The following is a 17619-nucleotide window of genomic DNA, read 5'->3' as shown; positions in this document are numbered from 1 at the left end:
TAGTCTTTGTAAATTATCTTAATGGCATCATTGATTTGCAAATATTCCGAGTTAAATTAAATAAAAAAAAATTGAGCGGAATGTGAATATACAGATAGAAAAAATCGAGATTTTCACGAATTGTTAAATATTTTCGACGAAATAAATAATTCTTCAAATTACATATTATTAGTTAATTTATAGTTTAAGCTTGAAATGCTATACGTAGATGATTATAATTCAACTAAATAAAGCTAAAGCTAAATAAGCGTATACAATCGCGTTTCTATTTCAATAAAAGACAACATTAATTTTACCGAAACGGCATTTTTATTAAACGCGAAAACTCGAGATCTAAAATTGGTAGTTTCGCTATCGACATTCGCTTGCTTCGTATCACACGAGAAATAAAGAAATACGATTGTTAATCGCATAAAATCGTTGAGCGCACGTAAAAATTTCTATTATCGCGTTATTCAGAATTGATTTCATCGGGGTTTGTCTCAGTGGTTTGCGGGTTAGTGGTATCGATCCGCGGTTAAATGCTCTTGCTAGAACTTTAATTTCGCTAATGGAATTAAACTGCGTCCAGCGTCGGGCAAATAAGATTAGCGAAGTGACTGGTAAATTAGGATAGAAACCGGGAGACACTGCCACGTGAGAGATTCCCCTCTTTTGTGCGTAAGGTCGTAAGGCATGGTGTGGTCTCACAGAGAAACCAGATCGTTAGTCAAAAATGACTTACGGCAGTTCGTTCTGATAATAAAGCATCGAGCGTAACAAGCGCTCGCAAGATTCGTCACCTAAGCACAGAGACACTCGCCTCTTCTCTCGTCGTAGATCTTAAAAAGGTTTTGTCCCCTTTCCGTCCTTTGTAATCTTTCCCGACGTTCGAGTAAAAAACACGAATTTTCTGGGAGCCAAGGCTCTCCGTTGAACGCCCCCTTTCCCGTCGTCATCCAGTACGTTGAAAGCGAAGGCGTCTTCCTTCTAACCCCTCATTGTACTTTTATGGTTCTTTTCAAAGTCCGTTCGAGGGTCACTTTCATCTTTTCCACCGTGCCTTTTTTACGGTTGTCTCCGCCAAGATGTTACGCATCCTCCCACTGTCTTCCTTTGCTTCCTCCGGCTTTTTCTTTTTTCTAAGGGCACATTTGTCCCGTCTGCGCGCAACGTGTAAAAATTGCACGGATTAAATTCTCTGACGTGCGCCGCGTAGGTAAATAAATTTGTAGCTGTTTGGCGTAGAAGGAAGGTCGTTTCGTGACGAGTATATGTGCTGTTCTCAAGGATCTTTTTATCGGATAGTTGATACAACATCGTTTATCTCGTAAATAATTTTCACATCCCAGCGGTTTTCAACAATTTCTTGTCTGTATTATAAAATTCCCTGTACGTGTATGTTTTGTATATAAACTATTTCCTTTGGAGCGGTTATTTTCTCTTTTTCCAAATTAGCTAGCAATAATACAACATTTAATCGACGTATTCAATTTGGATTTTAAGGGAAAATATTTAAAATGCATCAAGGATTCAGACATACCTGATTTTGTTAAATTACAATACTTATCTATTCCCAAATCGCTTTTTAAAGTAAAATTTCTTAGAGTAAAATGCTTTGCCACCAGTTTATCGTTTATTGTTTTCTCTATTAGAAGAAGCGTTAATCGAATTATGGATAAAGAGGAAATTCCAAAAGAACACAAAACCGGAATTACAAAAACATCTTTCTAAAACCATTGTACGAGGTCTAAGCAGACGTAAAATCGTACTTTGTGAGTGACTTCAGATGGGCGCGTAGATGCAGCTTTCCCCAGGTTAGTTGACTTGGCGAGTGACGGGATCGGGGTCTCGACAATCGTGCAACGTGATTCTACACGGATCACTTGGGATCAGCTGCGACGGGACGCATCTACCTTTATGTCGAACGAGGGAAGTTGATTCCTTGAGATGCTGCAAAGCGCAAAGGGTATCGTCTCGTGGCGTAATCGTGTACCATAGCGAAGAAAAGGTCTGACCTGGTCTGTTGCAAACCTCGTTAAACGATCCTTCCCAGGCTGCCACGAGTCACGGTTTAAACGACGTCTAAAGAACCCTGACAAACAATACTTCGTTACCTGAATGGTCAATTTCCTTTTCTGACCGGAGAAGAATCTTTCGGACGCATGATCATTCCGATTTATATTTGTTTACATATATTTATCTGTTTCCTTATTCTATCTGAAAACAAATTGAAACGCTTTCATTCTAGTTGTCTCCTATTTGCTAAAGCGCTTGTTCGAACAAACGAGAGGGACAAAGAATTATGTTCTTGCCTTGCTATCTGTTTTAAAGTATCAATTTCTTTACTCTCGCTGATTGTATCGTTTCCCATGTAATAATTCGTTGTTTACTTGATAAGAAGATTATGAGATTACGAGATTTGATAAGAAAATTGTTGCAAACTCGTACAACTTTTTACCTTCTTCTCTACGTTAGATTCAAATATCTGCGAAGCTTTATTTATAAGATGGACATCGTTTCGAAACAATGATTTCCTGACTGCGGTTCCTATAGGATCGTTCTTAAGAAGTGATTTATCGACGGCATATTGGCCGTCAGTAATAAAAAATCGTTGAACCGTTGGTCGAAATCAGTGATCGCTAAATTATGGACCTTGACGAGGCTCCTTATAATCGTGATCCGACGTGTTCATTAAGAAAAAGATTTCTAAGATCGGCGATGCTGTCAAAGTAGCCGCATAAATTGCTCAAGACGAAAACGATGAATTCATCTTACGTTCGAAAATTCTGCTAGCGAAGACAAATAGTTTTTGTCTTGCCGGATAAATCGTCGATATATCTTGGCTGTAGGGCAAGGATTCCTTCAAAGATTCTTAAGCTTCAGCATCCTTCGTCCAAGGCGATGTATGGCAGGACAGATTCTCACATCGGCTCGTGTACAGGAAGCGGAGGAATGGTCGGAAGGAAGGAGAGAGGGGCATATATAGGAAGGGAAAAGGAATTTCGTTGAACTGCGGTGTTCGTGCGATCATTGATTTACGATGGTACGTCGTAAATACCACCGGTGATGTACGACCATGCTTCCCCTCCTCTCTTATCCTTTACCCCTGCATACTCTCCCCTGTTTTCCCTCGTAAGTTTCTTCTTCACTCTTCTTTCGCCTTCGCCACCGACGTTCCCTTTACGGACCTCTTCTTGATTTATAATATCTACTGGCCTGTTGTCTCTTTTCGTTCTCTCTTCTCGTACATACCTCCTAGGTGCTCGGACTCTCGGTCCTCCCTCGGCCTTCTCCCTTTTCTCTTTTCTCGTGTGTACCGTCGTGTTGTCTGCTCGTATCAACCGTAGCTTCAGCTTTGACGTTCGTTCTTTCGTCTGCTTCTCCCCTCCTTTCTTTTTTACTTTTTTGACCTGACTCTTGTCTCCTATATACATATCTACTATTCGCGTTGAAATGGTAAACGTTCTGCGAGATTCTCGGACGCAAGTTTGCGATGTCTGAGACGTTTGGTCGTGGTTCTTTCTTTGATATTTCTCTCGGATACGAGCAAAGTAATTTCGTGGAAAGCCTATGATATTCGTAGCGCGACTATCGTATCAAACGCCAATAAAATTTTTCTCGTAGTGAGAAGTTTGATAATGGAACAAGTACAGTTGTACACGCGCAAGTGTATTTTTCAAATTATAAGTCGATCGATCTCTCCTTATTTGATACGTAATTTAAAAAACAAAGATTTCTTTTTTTCAATCTTGTGATGAAAAATTGCTCCGATAAAAAGAGAAGAGTTTGTAATCCAAAACTTGTTACTTCTGTATGTGTGTATCTCCCTCCCTCTCTCTTTCTCTCTCTCTCTCTCTCTCTCTCTCTCTCTCAACGTATTAATATTTTTAGTATGTTATAGCACAAGAGGTGTCAGATTTTAGTTTATGTTCACATCTGTTCGCCAGTTTATGTATTTTTATATATAGTTTACGTATTTCCGTGTTTTAAATTAAACTAAAGACGGAAGGACTAAACGTTTGCCACTTGAAATTCGAGGTAAACGAAGCGAGCGAAAGGAATTATCATCAAGGATAGGAAATTGATGGCAATGAAATATTCACCTGCTCGTTCTTGAAATTATTCGAACCCTTTTGCAATTATAATTCCATTCAAATGGGAGGTGTTGGTACGTTCAAGAATAGTACCTTGAAGTGTCACGACGTATTAATATTTGACCCGTTTAGATGGATGTTTTGGCATGTTTGTTTTTAATGTAAATCTATTTAAATTAGTGCTGTTGCGACGCAGTTTGCGAGATTCAGCACAGATACTTGGCATTGCAATTATTCCTGGCTGAGCACTTTGAATATTCATTAGAATACTTACTTTGCATAGTGTTAAGTGCCATCATGAAATTTGTAATTGCGCTAGGGTAAAGGATAATCCCGTGAGCGGTTTCCATTCTATGGTCTGGAATGTGTTTCAACGTTATACTTATACGACCCGGCTTTGCCTCTATTTTCGTTTATACTTTCTTATCGATTCTATTTCTAGCCGCGAGTATGAAGTAACCACGCTCTAAATTTGATATCATTTAATTTCATATTTTATTTATTTTCCATTTTGTATTTATTTTCATATTCTATATGATATCTTCTATTTTCTATTTGCGCTTAGTATTCTTTAATCATTTACTAACTGTTCTACATATATATATAATATTATTAACAATTTTATCTTTCTTCTATATATGTAATAATAAATATTCAATATCTTTTATATTAATAATATCGTATCTTGGGTATAAGAGAAAAATTAATCGAAAATATAGAAGTTTCGCTTATTTTTCTAATTTAAAGTTTCCTTAAGAATTACATTTCATATAGCGAAATTAAAATATACAATACGTGTAATATTTATCTGTTAGTAGTTGCAATAGATTGTTGCATTTCTCATCGCATATTATTATTTGTTATTTATGTTTCTTAAACATTCGATGACGATATGGATCGAATTTCGAAACAAATATTAATTACTGGTTGAAAGCAACGAGTTGCTTAATAATCTCGAAGGATGGTTGTATAATGGTATTATAAACAAGTAATTAACCACGTGGACGTTTTCGGTATCTGATTGAGTACGTATAAATTGAAGCGCAAGCGATTCGATCGATTGTCATTGTTTGTTCTGCAACGTCAATTGTATGTTAATTATATCGGGTCTATTAAAGTTTTTCTTCTAAATTGATTACGTTTATGTCACCGTTACACACTTTTCAAAACAGTATTCCAATTATTAAGCACGTGGGTAACAAATTTTTATAAAAAAAGTAAATTTTTTAAACTTAAAAAGTAAGTTTTTTAAAAGTAAATGTGTTTTAGAATATTCAACATAATTTTTAACTAGTTTCATCGTAGCTTTGAACTAGTATTCCTATCCAGCTTGATTTTACAAAATATGATTTTCCATTAAAAAAATTGTGTTATTTTTTTGCAACTACTTTAATCACTATGTGTATGAGATGGCGCATAAAATTCTAATGTTCGATGAGAAATAAAAATATTCGTTCAGAAAAAAGAAACAATTATGGATTAGATAAATAAAGTGTTAATTACTTTGTGTACTTTTCCGACCAAAGGATTAATCACATATTTATACGCGATTCGTGTATGCAATCACTTTAATAGAATGATTCATGAAAACGGAAATAATATTAATACCATTTACAAATGAACCTTTTCTTCCGAGCTATTCACTTTCTATACACGCAAATGAGAAAGACAGAAACTTCTGTTTTTCCTTTGTGAAAAGAGTGCTGATTAAAAATACTTTTATAAAGCTATAGGCGTCTGTATGCGTGAAGCAAAATCAATTTTCTTCGCTTATGAACACATACATATATGCCTGGAAAAAAATTCCATTGCTGTGGCCTACGAACGCTTGTATGCCTTCAGCGAAGTTTCTAATTATTTTCATCGAGCAAAAGCGCGCATTACAGCTGTATCTTCCTCGAAGTTGAAAGTTGAAACATCGAATATTTTTTTTTTACAATTTACTAGACTTATACCACAATTAGTTCATGTATACTTGCTCGTAATCTTTATAAGAAGAAAGAAAACTTTATTCAAGTCATGAACGTATCTTGTCTCTCTAAAATATGTATACGCAAAGATATAAGATAAAGTATTTTCCACGAAATACAAGAGAAGGATTTGTACCGAAGATGTTAAAATTCACAATTATATTAATCGTAAACATTTAAAGGAAAGTAGCATTTTCAATAAATATAGAACAGGTAGAGTACTTAAGATAATACTTACATATGACTATCCATGCTTTTCTGATGTACTTTCACGTATCATTCGGTACTCCGAAAATACCTGTCGCATTTACTCTCACGGCTCTCGGTATATCTTCTTCTCACTTGGTCTGGCAGCGCGTGGCGCGTTATTTTAAAATCGAAATGTTCCTAGAGCGTGTACCGCTTTCTAAAACGCATCGTAGAGCTGACGACTCGTCACGGCATTTAATCTTCTTTCCCCATTGGTGAACGTGTCTTTTAATAGAATCATATTCTACCGCATTCTTGCGTGTTGATGTACGGCGATTATTATCGAGCGAAGAATCGCTCGCTCATTTGTAACACAAACGGCCGCCGGTTGGCTGGCAGGAAAAGTGGCTCTGCCGTGAAATCAATGAAGATCGATCGAAGGGAAAAACAACAGGCCGCTCGCAAAGCGTTCGCAATATACGATGTCTATATATTATGTACATTACTAAAAAGTATTCCAATACGTACTCGTTTATTTTTGACACGACGTATTTTAATCGAGAGGATCTGCGCTTTTATTTTATCCTTCGTTGTTACGATATCTGTGAACAGTAGGTATGTCTATGCTAGTCCATACATTTACGAGCATAGCTATAGAAATGGAATCTGCATAAAGATTTGGTTCATCCTGTAAATATCGTAACGAGTATTTTATCTTGGATATTTTTGCATAACATATGCTTTCTGTACAAATTGAAACGTTTAAATTTCCTATAAATTGCATAAACATCTGTAATGTAATAATAGAAAATTGGCTATTAAAAGATAATGTGTACCGATGGAAGTAATAATCTTAAGAATTAGGATAGGACGAATAAAAATCGCGTGTATCTCCCAAAAGAGAAGATCCATCATTTTGTGAATTTTGTAACGTTAAAGTATTAATAGCAAACATTATACGTGTCTCTTTACACATTAATCGTTGATTCTTTTTATTCTCTATAAGATAGTTTTGCGGTTTTACGGTTTAAAAGATATTTTAATTTTAATTTTGTAGAGGTCGCCGTATGAAATAATTTTTGCATCGACCAAGAGTAACTAAAATACGAACGATTTCAAGATACACGGAACGCTATACAGCCATTTGTAATTCCACGTAACTTCGTCACTCTTCTGTGTCCCTATTAATCGTAAACGTTTGATGTAAAAATAAAAGTTTTATCTTCAGATCGCCCAGTTCGTAAACCATGAAGCAGATAAAGAATATTCTTCCAAACTGATAAAACCTCCAGGTACATAAATTCAAGCGGTGGTACCTAAAATCATCGAGCGCATTGACGATTTTCATTCTAATTAATGATACCAAACTAATTAAATGAAACTTAATCGAAACCAATAATACTGGCAATTTTTTAAACAGACAATTCCAATTTCTAATCTATCGATCTCGAAAAAGAGGTCGTAAATGTCTGCGGTCGTTAATTCCCTCGTATATTATACACTTTGGTAAAATGCAAATACTGTTACCACTAATCGATCAAACTGTCCGGATATTTTACGAACGGTAGCGTATGTGTGGCGATGGAAAATTAAGGTTAGCAGCACGAACGATTAGACCGTTGCTTTTGGGACGACGCAGAAGGAAATGGCGGAGGCGAGGGCGGTGGGTCAGCAGGGCCCCGGTCCGAGCAAAAGGGATAAAGAGAGGGATCACTCGGCCACGAGAGGAGACGAGAGGAGAGAACAGAATGAGCGATAGTTGCGCAACCACACCTCCACCGGCGTCGAGCGGCGATTACGCAAACGTGATAATTAATTGCCAGTGTTCTCTGTTTAATGACTCGTCAAGTCGTTTGCTAAACACGCCAAATCACCGGTACGTCACGAAAATCGCTATACAGGTGCATCGTTGCGTGTCGAAGCTGTTAATTCCACGGCGTAGTTGCATAACCGTCGCGGCGATAAGATCCTCTTTTCTCTTTTTTTTTTCTTTCCTCTTTCTTTCATTTCGTTTTTCGTTTTTCTCGCGAACTCTGTATACCTCGTCAATGGCTCGATGTAGTTTAGATTTTAGCATCGTTTCTCGTTAACCTCGGGATGCGCCCGTGATACATCGTACGTTGGGACGATGCTCGTGAGTCATCGAGTTTGATTGATATCACGCGAGACTGTACACTATACGTTATACGTACTCGTTCCTCGTTGATACGAAATTTATAACCTGCATTTAAACAAGGTTTCGGAAGGTGATTTAAATTTGAGAAAATTTCGTATTTAATCATGTTACGTCTTTTGTATTATTTGCCGCGTAATTGTGTTTCCTTAATTTTTCGTATATTTTCGACTTAATTCTGTTTCTAACACGATGTTTCTTCTTTTTTCTTTTTTTATCTATTACGAATCAATTTAATTACGAAGTATCGCGGTTGATTTATGTGTGTGAACAAGAAAAGTCGAATGAAAAGAGGAAAAGTTGTGGGCAAACAGGAGTATATTCTATAGGATATACATATGTGCTATCCAAGTGTATCATCGAAGATCGGACGAACTCAACAGAAGGTTTAGGTAAGAACGAGTTTCGCATAACGTCGGTAGCGTAACGGTAACCCTTACTGCTTACGAAACCGGCGGTCGGGTGTTCGAATCCTGTAGGAGCTGAATCTGATTTTTCGCTCGAGTCCTACGGTATTTCGCGACATCAATTCATAATTGGTTCTACATGTTTCTCGTTTGGAGATATATGAGCTCGAAAAAATATCAAATATTTCGTGTTGCCCGATGATGAATGAAAAAATAATCGTGGCCAGGGTCAATCTAGCAGAAGAGGCACACGTGGCTGGGGTACTTAGTTACCGCGATGTTCTGCCTCGGGAAGGTCTGAGATAAAGTTGCCTCTCTTCCAACAGGGAGGGACGCTCTAGAAGGGCGATCCTTTAAATGGGATACGAGAAAACCAGAAACAGCGGTAAACCAGCCTTCTGTCGCCGTGGACGCCAAGTGTTTCTCTTCTCCTTCTCTTTCTTCTCTATGGTTCCCCCTATTGTATGGTTCCATTCTGCCCTGTCACGTTCTTCATAGTTTCTCATAGTGTTTGCCTCATTTTCACGTTTCTCTCCGACTGCTCCTCTTAACTTCCTCTCCTCAATCCCTGCAACCATGTTCCTTGAGAATACGAGAGAGATGGGAAAAACTGTGGCAGAGGTCGGCTGGCCATACCGATGGAAATTCCCGTGACTCGCAATTTCAGTACAATCTGCAAGCCATCCCTCCGCGTCTTTGTATCTACACTCGTATTTCGTGGACTCCTTCTAAGGTGGGATGGAACTCAATTCAGACTAATCTGACTCTGGCCCGTTTATTAAAACCTGAGGGCTGTCTTTTTTACGACCGTTGCCGACCTCCTTTTCCTTTTTACCGACCGGAGCTCTCGTTTGTCATTTAAACACAAGTAGTCTTCTCGCTCGTTTCTAATTTATCATCTGATGTTTAACAATGGATCTCTATCCGTTATAATCGTACGATCGAATCTTGATTACCTTTAATCTTAATCTAATTAACTCTTCGAGTAGGTTAATTTTAATTAAATATTAAAAAAGAATGTATTCCCAATTTATTGTATTCTGCGTTTAACAGAAGGATTGCCGTATAAATTTTACCAAGTCAATCAAGAGAGAGTCCGTTTGTTGAGCCAAATGTGAAATTATTGTCTAAAATATAATGTAGATTTAGATTAGAAGTTTTAAGAATTAACAAAAAGGTATTTAAGATGTATAAATGGTAAAAAAACAAAGATATTGTTTGACCATATTTGACTGTTCCTTACGATCTGTGCTAGGTGCCCTAAGAAATTTATTTAATCGAATACGAGCATCGTTAAATCAAATATTTACATCAGTTGGTTAAATCTTAAATCAAATTCTTGTGGAATAACGTTCATCGCCTGACGGTCTTATTTCCGTCAAGGTCCTGAATTGCTTTCGACGCATTTTGTATTGAGTAATGGGCTAATTATAGTTTTCACTTGTTCAGAAACTGTGGTTGGCATCGATCGTCGAAATAACGTTCCACGGGGCGTATCGAGTTTACCGAGTGTTTTTAAGTTGCTCGTCTCGTTGATCAGAATTTTCATCGCAGCCGATCGATCGACGTTACCATCGCTTTCTTTTCTTCCTCGTACTCGTACGATAAAATCGTTCGCTGTGAAGATAAACGATGATCGGGATGTTCCTGTTTCGCTGTTCGTGTCAATTTGTTATCGTCATTGGCGCGCGTTTGCGATCGCGTACACGCGTTTCTTGTATATTCTCCGCCTGCTTTTTTCTCTCCCTTTCTTGTTTTTTTTTTTTTTTTGTTTTGCTCCCCCCTTAGTTCCCTGGCGTCGAAGATCTACGCGCAAGAATACACGCGGTGTGTAATTTATAGCTGTGCTGATTGTACGCACTACGGCGCCGCGTGGCGTGTTTCTGAGTCGATAACATCGAGAATACGCACCTGGTTCTACGGCTGATGCGTGTATCGCGTACTCGTCGTTTCACTCTGATTAAACAAAGATACTTTTAAACATTGTTGTGATAAGTCTTCGTTAAACACTTGAAAAATCTTCGTTTGCTTGCGATTACTCGCGCGGGTAATTTTCATGCGTAGCGCTGTTCGATCGCACTTTTTCCACATAAATCTTGATGATTCATTTTCTACGTCTTACGAGTACTTGTAGAACTACCTTTCTTCCTTGCGCAAATAAAAATGTAATCTTATTCATTAACATTTCTTTTTTTTTATCATTTATGCGTTGAGAATTTTTTAAAGCAAGTTGATTAGCAACCGCAGCATTTTTTGAAACTAAAACTTATGCTTCGAAAGGATAAAGAGATGCTGAATTTTTATTTATACATGTACAATAATCTTTCTGATCGTTTTATCGTATACATTCGAGAACAACATGATATAATAATTTGCGCGTTGTAAATGTCGCCAAAACGACATCGGTGGAATGTAAAGGGTTAAATTTACGATATTAAGGTAATTTCGAAACAGATGGACTTCTCTTAATCGACCGTTGCGGGTTGTACTTCCGCTGTATAAATGGCTAGCCGGTTAATCTGAAAATATACGCTCAATATCATTTGTAACGTGTAAATAAAATAATATACGCACATGTGCACGTATATTTATGAATTTAGGTGGGAAATAAATAATTTGGACAGCTTGCTAATTGCTAATCCTAATAAGTCATATTAAATTATAATGTTAAGAAAACAGAACTTCTGAATTAGCCTCTTTATACGTATATCCAATTTCCCTTTTGTGCCATTTCAATATAAAATCTGTGCGGTGTATTCACTTGTGTTTCACTGAATTTTTTCCTTCATGGATCTGTTAACAAAAGATATAATCGATTAAAGTGGAGCTTATTGTATAATAAGAAGAAGTCTAGTGTATTTTAGATGCTTGAATTATTATGTTTGCCAGTGCTGTACTAACAATAAGTTATCTTCTTAGAACGTGCGGTAATTACAACACACTATCGTTATAAATAGCTTCGAAAACAAATTTGCTTCGGTTTATCTGACCTTTCAACAAAAATTATATTATTGCATTAAGCTGGTTTATTAGATTTTCTTGGAAATCACCCGTTGTACGTAAAGTAGAAACTTATTTTCAGGCAATAGAATAAGATCTTAAAGTATCTTAAACGATAGGATAATACTGGTTGTTACAGCTATGAGAAATAATATTATGCTTACTAGAAATTAAAGAATTAATCTTGGTGAAAATGTTACAGAAATATAATATAAAATTCACAGACATTAATTACAATCGCTATAATAATGCAGCTGTGACGCATTGCCCATTTTGCTCGGTTCATTAGTTCATTTCTATCTGAATTATCCCCGTAATTAGGAACAGTTCATACGTTATGCAAATATTATGAAACTTAATTTAACGTGAAATTTCATGCTGATCAAATTTCCGGGGAACTTGACTGACTTAAATATTTCGTTTCGTCGATACTCGTTTGCCGATCTAAATGCTTTTTTGATTTCATTTCGTCGAAAGCTGACGTACCGTGATTTGATCTTGAATCGTTATCATCGATCCAGAGCAATTACGGCTGTCATGTGAGCATTATTATTGCACGCTGCGAACTAAATTAAACGCGTAGGAGCACAGGTAATTTGTACTGATAACGAACCTCTCCCACACAAATGTCGTCTGCATGGAACCGACCGATATTCGAATAGTCCGCGCGATCGTGATCGTGATCGTAATCGTGACCGCTTTTTAATCGTATCAAGCTTAGCATGATCGTAAGAAATTTTCGTTCTCCTTATATAATTAACGTGCCTGCAATATTCCAGTGTAATAAACGAGTGCTGGAATTTGAAACGTACTCAGATAAATTAACGACAAATTGATAAAAGATAACGAGACTTGTACGATACAGTAGCTATACATGATGCATATTTCACACTCCGATACGGCGCTCGTTCGTTCGTTTTTTGATGACAGCGTGATCGTAATGTGATCTTTAAATAGATTCATTGAGCTTTCACGCGATGTAAAGGGGCAGGGCACTTGACATTGCAAATATCGATTGGATGGTTCATGCGGGTTCTTTTAGACGCGCTATAGGAATTATTTCGGCCGCGTACTACTACACGAAAGTTAATATTCCCCGATCACGAATAAGTCGTATTACCGATTATCATCGTTTCTAACTACGTTTGCTATGTCGGATATACGTTGACGAGATTAATTTTGAACGGCAAACAACGCGAGATCTTCGATACTCAAACTATTTATAGAGGTATCAGCCGTCCTCGTAAAACTTGTATGAGCTCCGCTTAACCAAAGTCTAGATAATGTCGCTTTTAATTTTAAAACGCTTTTAGTGCAACGATAAAATGCTTGCACGCCGCCCTGGCGATTTATAGCGGTGAATTTTTTATGCTTATTTTGCAATACCGCGCGGTACAATTTTAATTTTACGTTCGTCTAACATTGTCCTCGTAAACGGTACACGGCGATACACGTCACCGCATTAATGAGACACAATCAATCTCGATGCAACCTCGTCGGTGGAATTTTCGCGTTGTAGAACGCTTCGAACGAAGGGAACGCTTTGAAAATGATATTGCAGTCGTTTTCGATGATAGAGCTACTAATTTTCAGCCACGATGTAGGAAGTTGCCGGTTAACGAGGATAATAACTCATTGTGATCGAGTAATTCATTGTATTTCATGAATCGAGTTACGTCAAGCTAAAACTAGGTCTTATAAAACGTGTATTAGATATACAGTGGTTACATATTGTGCAAACGCTCAGACCAACTATCAAATAGAAATGTTCTGTTTTGATTTTATGTTATTTTACGCGTAATTTAACTTTGCGTTATTCGAACTCCTTAAAACGTATTCGATTCAAGAATTGTTGGTACTTTGCGCCAAAAATATCGATGAATTGAAAATAATTGATACTTTGCGCGACATTTCATTTTCTCGATAATTAAGACATTATCTCGAGTAACAGTACTTTTTCAATAAATTCATTCTTATTATCTACTATTCTGTTGTTAATATTTCAAACGATTTACTCGCATATTTGACTTTCATTTTTCTCACAATTCGTTTTGTACGCGTTGAAGTGAAAATTAAGAAAGTTATACTGTGTAATTTAGAACTTCATTAACTTCTCGAGTATTTGTAAACGAAGACAGAGTGAGAGAGAGAGAGAGAGAGAGAGAGAGAGAGAGAGAGCGACCATAAATTACTATCACCGAGAAGCAAATATGTAGAAATTCGTTTCTACGTAGCATCCTGTATTTCCTAAAAATATGATTAGTTGCCATTATGAGATCACTATCGCGAATGACCTTTTGTACACAATGCCGCATTTCACTGTACAACGACAATGTACACGTGTCGAGATTTAATTTTCTCCTTGTATTGGGCGGAGTTTAGAAATCATTCGTTGACGTGTCCGTTTTCTATTAATAGGTTTCGGCTAATTTATGGGATTTACGGATATAAAAGCTGGTCAACCAGCGAAATCGGCTTATCAGGAGATAAAGCGACGATGTATTCTGCTCGCTTTCTACTTGCACGGTTAACATGGGCCACGATACCGATGACAATCTTTTTAATTTGTTTTCTTGGAAAAGGAGCACCTTACGTCATCGTAGCGTGGAAAGTGGCGTTAGCTGGGACACGGAATAAACCGTTCAATTACCAGCGTTATGGACATAAAATATTGACGTGAATTTGCCTTTGAATATGAAGATTACATCCTTTCATTTTAGTAATTGGCTGGTTGTAGATTTTAGTACGGTTATCTTGTTAGATATTTCTTTTCTTTCTGTTTAGTAAGGTTGTAATTTCACTTTGATATTAAATTAATTTCATTCCATTCAATTATCGAACGCGTTACAAGGGAATAGTTTGAATCTTCATATTGAAAAAACCGGGAAAGGAAAAGAAAAATATGAAATAGTATTTTAATGTTAGTTATTACTAGATTGCCGACATTTATGCATTTATGGGAGATTTAAATGTGGAAAAATGCACGTAATATGCAAACATATGTAAAATATGAGAAACACAATAGGCGTAATAAATTCCTGCTTAGGTTCTATTTCTTCACTTATGTTGATAAAACTATGAATTTCCACAAATATCTGCAGTCTAATCGTTTCGTTCGTATTACATAGTAAAATTACATACGCAGAATTGGAAAGCCGAGAAATTTTTCCTGAAAAATTCTCGGTTTCTGAACTGTTACAACTTCGTTGAGAAAAGTCGTATAACGATGGACTTGGGGTTACTTTAGAGGCCAGAGTCTTCACTTTCACCTTGCTAAATTGCTCTGCCTGACGTTTTTATATTTACTAGCAAACAGAGCAAGAAAGCGAAGATGATTTCCTTTCTTGAAAATTTTGCGCAATTAGTGGCCTCTATAGAATCAAAGAAACGCTTATTCGGCACGGAACCCCCATAAAAATAAAAACCGAAACCTCTGCTTTATTGCGGCTCTTTAAAACTTAATTTATGTCTTCTGTTATTTTACCGTGTTTTAAATAGAGGATTAGAGGAACATTCGGATTAGTAGCAATCCGTGCAGTGATTTTTAATTCATGTTGAAAACTAACATTTCAAAATAGTTTTTTTTGCATTTTAAACGTTCGGTTAAGTGTCTATTCAATTATGCACGAAGGTGTTAAACTTCATAGAATGTTGAAGATTGAAAGAATAGTATCTACATATATATTCTTAAGAAGCTTAAGAAGCTTAAGAAGCTATGCTTGAATAGAGGTTGTATCGGGTCTGTAAAGTAAACTTGTATTGTTAGTCGTTCTTGTAGTAGGACATTTTACGGTTCTTTTGAAGTGCTAACAGAGTTACTGATTGTCCTTCAAACAATAATATATCATGTTTCCGTTTACGAGAGAACAGGCAATAAGCACGAGAAGTGTTTAGGTAATGGATTCAAAGGATTAACCTTTGCCTGTTACTGGTTTCACATTTACTACCTGTAAAAGTGTTTGCACTGACCTAACTCAAACACGGCTTGGGTTTCCTTTGCACGTTCTGTTCCTTTATTTTGGTTTTTTTAACGAGCCAAATTAAAGTGGCTGTTTCGGTAATTTTTACATATTTCTTCATAGATCTTTTTAATATCTTATCGTGCAACGTATTTGGTATAACGATTATTTAAAAAAAAAAATTGGATATAAGTCGTGGCATTGTATCAAATATTCGATTTGAAAAATGTTTAAAAAATGTACTTTATAAAAACCAGGATATATGTATGAAAATTTACCAGTCTTTTCTGCTTGTTTTTTTTTTTGCGTACATTTTTTGTTTCATCAGAATAGAATTATATAACTATATTGTCTGCTTCAGGTGGTGCAAAATTATTTTACAGAATTTGTGTCTTTTTAAATAAAAAAATAAAATTCCTCTGATATAAATGTTATTATACGTACGTATATTAATATTATTTAATATCCGTTCACTGCGATAGAGAGAGGGAAGGAGGGAGAAAGAGAGAGAGAGAGAGAGAATTTCTCCATAATAAATAAATATTTCTATATTAACAGTATTTTATATTTTTATTTTATTAATTTAAAAATTTCGTAATAAATTGTCAGAGTGCGAATAAATCGCTTTATTTAATTTGGTAAAAAATTTCATAAAATCGTTGATACAATATAATAAATTTATTTAACGTATTATTTAATCTTTTTTATTATTGTTTCTTCTATTTACGATCCGAAGCATTCTCCTTTTTAATTCAGTTCCGTATCACAATTCTTAATGCTAATTATCATAAATATCATTGGGCTTCTACCTATAGCCAGAAGGCTAATGCAGTTTGTCTTGTATTTAAAGGAGAAAATAGCGAATTTCCATGCTATCCGCAATAGAAGTAAATAATGAAACGAAAACATTCGATATCGGAGATGTGACAGAAACTCGAATTTATTCGTTTGAACTGTACTTTTTACCAATACGATCTGAATTTATCTTCTGTTGACGCATAAATTTACTCGTTTGCGTACCGTCGGCACATAATCTTCCATGTATGAATTATTCCTATAACTCACAGTCGAATCGATTAACGCGAATATTGAAGGATGCGACTAGCATCTTGATTACCTTTTACCTCGTGCCTTGACAAATCAGGTTTGGTTTCAATTGGCGCAGAATACCACTATTTGTTCCACTATTACTGTTGCTATCGGATTTCTAATGAAACGAAACTGAAGAAATGGAAGCTGCGTATCTAGAAATTCGTCTTGCCTTCTCAACGTTATAACAAGTGTTTTACTTTGGGTGTTTTGCGTATTTTTACATATTGTACGTATTCTGTGCGTTTTTCCACATTTAGATCTCCTATAAATGCATAAACATCCGCAATTTTATTTACCGCAAAAACTGGAAAAATTACATTTTTATCATCGACATCGATTTCTTTATAATAACGGAATTGAGCGGCTATTTAATTTTATAATATAAAACAAATTTTTTCAATTAAAAATCTTACTAAAAACGAGACATTTTTTACGATAAAGTCTTCGATAAAACACGTGTCGCAATTTGAATAATAGTAACGATCGTGTAATAATGACAAAATAGGAAAACCATACTTTCTATCGAATTGCTGATACAGCCGAAGATAAAGCAGTTGACCTTGAAAATAATAGTGTATTTCATTAGTCGTCGAGGGAGACTCAGTACCTATCTCATTTGTAGTTAACAGGAAATTTTACTGATAATCGCCTATCAGTAGAATTATTTTAGTAGTTTAGTTTCCTTATCGATGTTTCAATAGAAAAAAAAAAAGTTTGTGTTTAATCTATAAAGAGTCGTTCGAAATTACGTTA

At 36.1% G+C, this 17619-nt stretch overlaps 1 protein-coding gene across 3 annotated transcripts in view; it reads left to right on the top strand.

Moving 5' to 3' along the window:
- Positions 1 to 17619, top strand: part of LOC117204137 (protein split ends-like) — a 381520-nt gene that overhangs the window by 3953 nt on the left and 359948 nt on the right. The window lies entirely within an intron of this gene.

Source organism: Bombus bifarius, unplaced genomic scaffold (genome assembly GCF_011952205.1).
Source record: "Bombus bifarius isolate JDL3187 unplaced genomic scaffold, Bbif_JDL3187 scf7180000007977, whole genome shotgun sequence".
Classification (NCBI taxonomy): domain Eukaryota; kingdom Metazoa; phylum Arthropoda; class Insecta; order Hymenoptera; family Apidae; genus Bombus; species Bombus bifarius.
The sequence above is the reverse complement of the archived record's forward strand: the minus strand, read 5'-3'. Positions and strand labels throughout refer to the sequence as shown.